Genomic DNA, 6,236 nt, shown 5'->3' with positions numbered 1-6,236 from the left:
TAACTATTATTCAAAATACATTTTTCTCTCATTCTGATCACCTGTGAATATGGATGTTTTGCTTGGAATACAGATTTCCATGTCATTTCATTATATTGTCTGGGCGTGCGTGGAAACTCCATGCAGGAGAGAAATTTACATTTAAATATTTCATCCTTTTGCAAGAAGGCCGACCCACTCCTCATTCATAGAGGTTTCTGTATAAGTGTTTTTATATCTTAGCCTTATCTATACCTTTTTTAATTGTAAGTTTATTCTAAATTAACCTCCATTTTATTCAATTACCTATGAAGACCTGGTTTGTCCAGAAGTCTGCACCGACTTCTGCTCTCAAGCTCATCCAGTGGCCAGTATCATTATGGTATGGCATCCAGCGGCCAGTATCGTTATGGTATGGCATCCAGCGGCCAGTATCGTTATGGTATGGCATCCAGCGGCCAGTATCGTTATGGTATGGCATCCAGCGGCCAGTATCGTTATGGTATGGCATCCAGCGGCCAGTATCATTATGGTATGGCATCCAGCGGCCAGTATCATTATGGTATGGCATCCAGCGGCCAGTATCATTATGGTATGGCATCCAGCGGCCAGTATCATTATGGTATGGCATCCAGTGGCCAGTATCATTATGGTACGGCATCCAGTGGCCAGTATCATTATGGTACGGCATCCAGTGGCCAGTATCATTATGGTACGGCATCCAGTGGCCAGTATCATTATGGTACGGCATCCAGTGGCCAGTATCATTATGGTACGGCATCCAGTGGCCAGTATCATTATGGTACGGCATCCAGTGGCCAGTATCATTATGGTATGGCATCCAGTAGCCAGTATCATTATTATACACACTATAAGCCTCCCAATTGGCATCAAGATAACAGAACAGTAGTGTTGCGCAGACGTGCTTGGATAAGGTGTCATCTGAGCATGCTCGGGTGCTAACAGATTATCTTTTGCGTGCTCTAATAATATGTTCACACCGCCGCGGCTCCACACAAACTGGCAAGCCCTGCATGTATTGCGGCGGTCTAACAGCCGTGAGACATGCAGCCACGGTGACGCAAACATTTTTCAAGCACGCCGAAGATACTCTTAGCACCCGAGAATACTCGGATAACGCCTTATCGGAGCACGTTAGCTTATCACTACAGAACAGATCTGAACAGTGCTCAGGATTCTCCTCACCTAGCACCCTGCCGAGAATAATAAATGCCTGTAGCCAATTTCCAAAAGTCCCTCCTACATTGCTCACCCTCCACCTCCCTATGCTTTTTCCCTGCTCCCACATTTCAGTGACGAAACACTCAAGTGGCAGTAAAGTAGATATAGCTGCAGTTTTCCTTTTCCAAATATTTTTAACTTCCATTTTTTAAATGAGGCCCTAATGGTCCTTGAAAGCATACACACACGCTCCCAAGTCAGACTTTGTTGCAGACGGACAAGCCTATTTTTGGTAACAGTCTCTGCTGCCACTGGCCAAGTCCCAACACATCCTTCCGCATCATCAACCCTAACAGACCATGCTGCTACAGGCCCCTCACACTGTGGTCCCAACTGCAACACCCGGTGGCCTAAAAGATGTACCCAGGTTACCGTACGTGAGGTGTGAAAGCGTGTAACTGGCATGTCTCACCGGAGGTCATCACCACAACCCACTAATCGTCCATCCTAACGGACTCTGGGCATTCTGAGGACCTGATGCAAAGTATCTTCTGGATTAACGACCTCTGATGAAGTCTGCAATAATGAAAAATAATAATAAAAAAGTAAACGCTGCATTGCACCGAATGACCAGCAGGTGGCAACGAAGTCACAACATTAACTAGCCCCCTATTGTAGAAAACCTAAACACCATCAGGAGGTGCTGAGGCTTCATGAGAACGCGCCACCCCCAAACTTAAAAGGCTTTTCCACTATTCAGACAACTTCTCAATCACTGTTTCCCCTGAGTAAAATAATAACTATTCTACTCTGTTCCATTCCAGCAGTGTCAGCACTGGCTCTCCCGGGGTCCGCGATCCCTGCGGCCAATCAGAGGTGTCTTCACTCTCTCGTACTTTGGAGGAATTGACCGCTGCAGCTGCTCTCCCACTTCCTCCAGATGTCAATGATGTCTGTAGGAGAGGAAAGTGAAGCCAGCGCTGAATGTCACGCCAAAGATGGCTGCCCTCCTATTATATAAATCTCACTAGAACTCCACCACCAGCCTATCACATTCCTAGTTCCACATCCAACCTCCATATCAAACCCTGTAATAAACCCTTCATTACCTGGTCTTGTCAGGACCTCAATAAACCCAGCCTTTTTGAGGCCTAGTTCTGTACGGCCATTAATAATGCACTGGTGTAAATAATGTGTGTGAGGTAAATTGTGTGGAAAACCGGATTGTAATCAAGCAATGATTTCTTCAATTGGACTGCAATGTCCTGAACCATACGACTTGTACCAGTCATGTGACTTATGCTGCCCCAGGACTACAGCCATATTGGCCAAAGCTGTGATATCACAGAGGCACATACCAGCATGTGGAAGCATGGTGACATAGCGATGACATCACAATGGCAGGTGTCGGAATGTGGATTCTATGACATAGCGATGACATCACAATGGCAGGTGCCGGAATGTGGAATCTATGACATAGCGATGACATCACAATGGCAGGTGCCGGAATGTGGAATCTATGACATAGCGATGACATCACAATGGCAGGCGCCTATATACACAGGAGCGCAGGTGAGAGGAGACACACGGGAGCTCACAAACCACAAGGAAGGCAAGAAGAATCGATTGGAGAACAGGGACAGGAGAAGCCAAGAAGAACAGAATAACCCGCTTCTTAGCCTTCACTGAGCCATGACAAGACTGAGCGGATGGAAGCGGAGGAGGAGACCCAGGACCCCGTCACATCCACCTGACTGATGAGAAAGGTGAGAAATTATGTAGATTATGTAGCAGCATTACAACTATTCTTGTTACCCATAGCAACCAGTCAGAGCTCAGCTTTTATTAAAGGGGTATTCCCATCTCCAAAATCCTCTCCCAATATGTAGTAGGTGTAATAATAATAATATTAGATATCCATGCTTACAACCACCAGTTATCTAGTTGCTAGTGGTCGTAACCATGGATACCTAAGGTCCTGCAATGCCTGCACATGAGGAAAGAGACACAGCGAAGCAGAAAAACTATTCTACATTTCTAATTGAGGTTTTTCTAATATTATTATTACACCTACTACATATTGGGATAGGATCTTGGAGATGGGAATACCCTTTTAATCTCTGATTGCTATGGGTAACTAGGAGAGTTTGTTGCTCAGCTTTGATAAGGGATGACAGATTTTACTAGACTAAGTGGATATCATTGGTGCTACCAGTGCAGCTGCACAGGGGGCTAATAGGTTAGGGGGTCACTCACCTTCATTTTGTTGATTCTGTGTATTGCTGTAGCAGTGCTGTGCGCGTATATTGATGCTGTGGGGCAGGGGCGTACATAGAAATCATCGGGCCCATAGCAGAAGTTTGAGTTGAGGTCTCCCCCTTCAAAAGATATTTTTAAAAAAATTATATTTGTCAGTGTCACAACTTTCCAGCCTTTACATAGTAATTTTCCCCCTGCTGAAGTCCTAGATTCCCCTCTCATTGCCACCATAACGTATGATGCCAACAAAAGTGCCCCCCAAACACAGTATGATACCCCCCATGGTGAATTCCTCTACCTTAGCCTCCACATGTACAGTAGGGTCATCAAACTATGCCCCCCCTCAACTCCCAAGGCAAAGTAAGGTGACCACAACACAGCAATCCCCCAACTGTGACCCCCACACAGCCCTCCATGTAGAGTAATGGGCCTACATACAGTATAATGGCCCCACACTGTATAATAGTCTGCACTAGCCCTCCAAACAGTATGATGGACACCACATAGGTCAGAGTAATATTCAGCTCACCCTTGAAGGATTCCCAGTGGGTTCCATATAACGAAGCACAGGATCCAGACTCCGCCAGATGTAGAAGCAAGGTGCATCCAAATCCAGTACAAAAAAAGTCTTTATAAGAACGATTGAAACAATGGCATTGTTGTGACACACCATTTAGGTGTAGTTGGGGGTTTGGAAGGTGCACAAAATATGAGTCTAAGAACATGCAGAGTGTTTGAAACGCGTTCGGTGTTGCACATTTTCTACACCTTCCAAACCCCCAACTACAGCTAAATGGTGTCACAACAATCCATTTGTTTTTTTACTGGAGCTGGATATTCACTTCAATCCAAGCATGATGGACCCCACACAAACCTTAACACTGTATAATTGCTTGCATACTGTATAATGGCCCCACACAACCCTTCAAATATTATAATGGCCCCCCCACATAACCCTTCACATATTATAATGGCCCCACATAGTATAACACGCCACCATAATCCTCCATACAATAAAATACTCACTATAGTCCTCCACAGAGCATAATTCACTTCCCCATGGTCCTCCTCACAGAATAATACACTCCCCATGGTCCTCCACACAGTAATATGCACCCCCCCATAGGGTGAAACGCAAACCCCCGCCCATAGGGTAAAACGCAGCCCACAGTTTTCCAGTATTATGGGCACCACGTACTCACTGATTTTTTTTTAAGAAAAATACAATACTCACCGCTCCTTGTTCCCCCACTGCTTCAGTCTCTGCAGCGCATATACTCACCTCAGCAGCTACACTATCTGACACAGCATGGAGTGCGATGAAGTGTCGTCATCGTGCCCGCTGTGTCAGATGCAGGAGGGAGGGAGCATTAAATGCTGCCGTTCAGTCAATACCATGGCTAATCACTAACAGAGGCATTTAAGTGTCCTGGTAGCTACTTCACTCATGTACCTCTTCCCATCGCTCCATAGAAGTGATTGCCGAAGATTTACCATGGCAGTCAGGGGCCTTAAAGAAGGATTCAATCACTGCCATCTTAGTACTCCTATAAAGCTCGGCTTCACAAGAGAATGTCAATTAAAATACATGCATATACTGCAATAATACAAAATTACAAAATATAGTATAAGGGGTTAAATGATCACATAAGTCCACTAAGTTAACTTAAAAATAAAGTAAAAATTGAAAAAGTTTTGAAAAATATGAACGTTTAAATTATACTTCAACCGTTATGTTAAAATACCCCCCAAAACAAAAAATGAAATGCTCTTCTTCACAAAAAACACAATCAAAAGCAATGACATCTAATGCAACCCAAAAAGGTATCAAAAACGGATCAATTCACTTGTATTGAGAGAGGCCGAACACATCCAGTCGGCACGTGATAGCGTGTATGCAAATTGCAATCTTGCGGCGCCAGTACTAGAGAAATTCTGTCCGCTCGCACACTGTGCACTTTAAGGAGCCACAAGTCTGACTGCAGATGGCGCCCCAAACCTGGGCAAACCTTTTAATATACCCCAAAATTGTATCAATAAAAGCTACGCAAAATCACGCCCTCACAAAGGTCCATCAACAGAAAAAAAAATGTAAAAGGTCTCAGAATATGGTGACCCAAACCAATTTCTTTAGTGTTGTTACATAGTTGTTTAACCACCGTGGGAGATAAAACACCTTGAGTTTGGTATTGCGGTTATCTCAATGACCTGGAGAATTATATTATATTCTAAAAACAAAAGCAATTCCACTATTGTCTTTTAAAGATGTATCTCATTATTTCATCCCAACACAGATTTTGTTTCTCTCCACATTTCAGACCTATGATAAATATATAGTTGTATAGTTTGTTTTTATCTTAGTGGTGAAAACATTTTATTTTGTTTCATTTTGCAACAAAGAAAATAACTCGTTTCCCACTATTTCCTGTGGCCAAATATTTTCCTATTGGTAAAGCAAAATGAGGATTTAGTTTGTGTGAGTGAAGCTCATGTTTTTATTGACAAAAGTTTGGGGAACATAGAAGATTTTGATTCTTTTTTAAAATCATTATTTGGGTATGTTATATGGTTATTAAAGGGGTAAATACTTGTTATGGTGCTAATATTATGGGTTCAATAATTTAACGTTTTATATGGCGATTGGATTAAATGCTACTTCCGCGTTTTAAATTTTTATACCTTTGAAATCAGATCGGGGCCCGTCTGCCCACCAGGGCCAGGTGATCGGGGCCCGTCTGCCCACCAGGGCCAGGTGATCGGGGCCCGTCTGCCCACCAGGGCCAGGTGATCGGGGCCCGTCTGCCCACCAGGGCCAG

The sequence above is a fragment of the Phyllobates terribilis genome, unplaced genomic scaffold (assembly GCF_046119375.1).
Source record: "Phyllobates terribilis strain yellow unplaced genomic scaffold, ASM4611937v1 Scaffold_310__1_contigs__length_2243716, whole genome shotgun sequence".
Classification (NCBI taxonomy): Eukaryota; Metazoa; Chordata; class Amphibia; order Anura; family Dendrobatidae; genus Phyllobates; species Phyllobates terribilis.
This window is presented reverse-complemented; position numbering follows the sequence as displayed.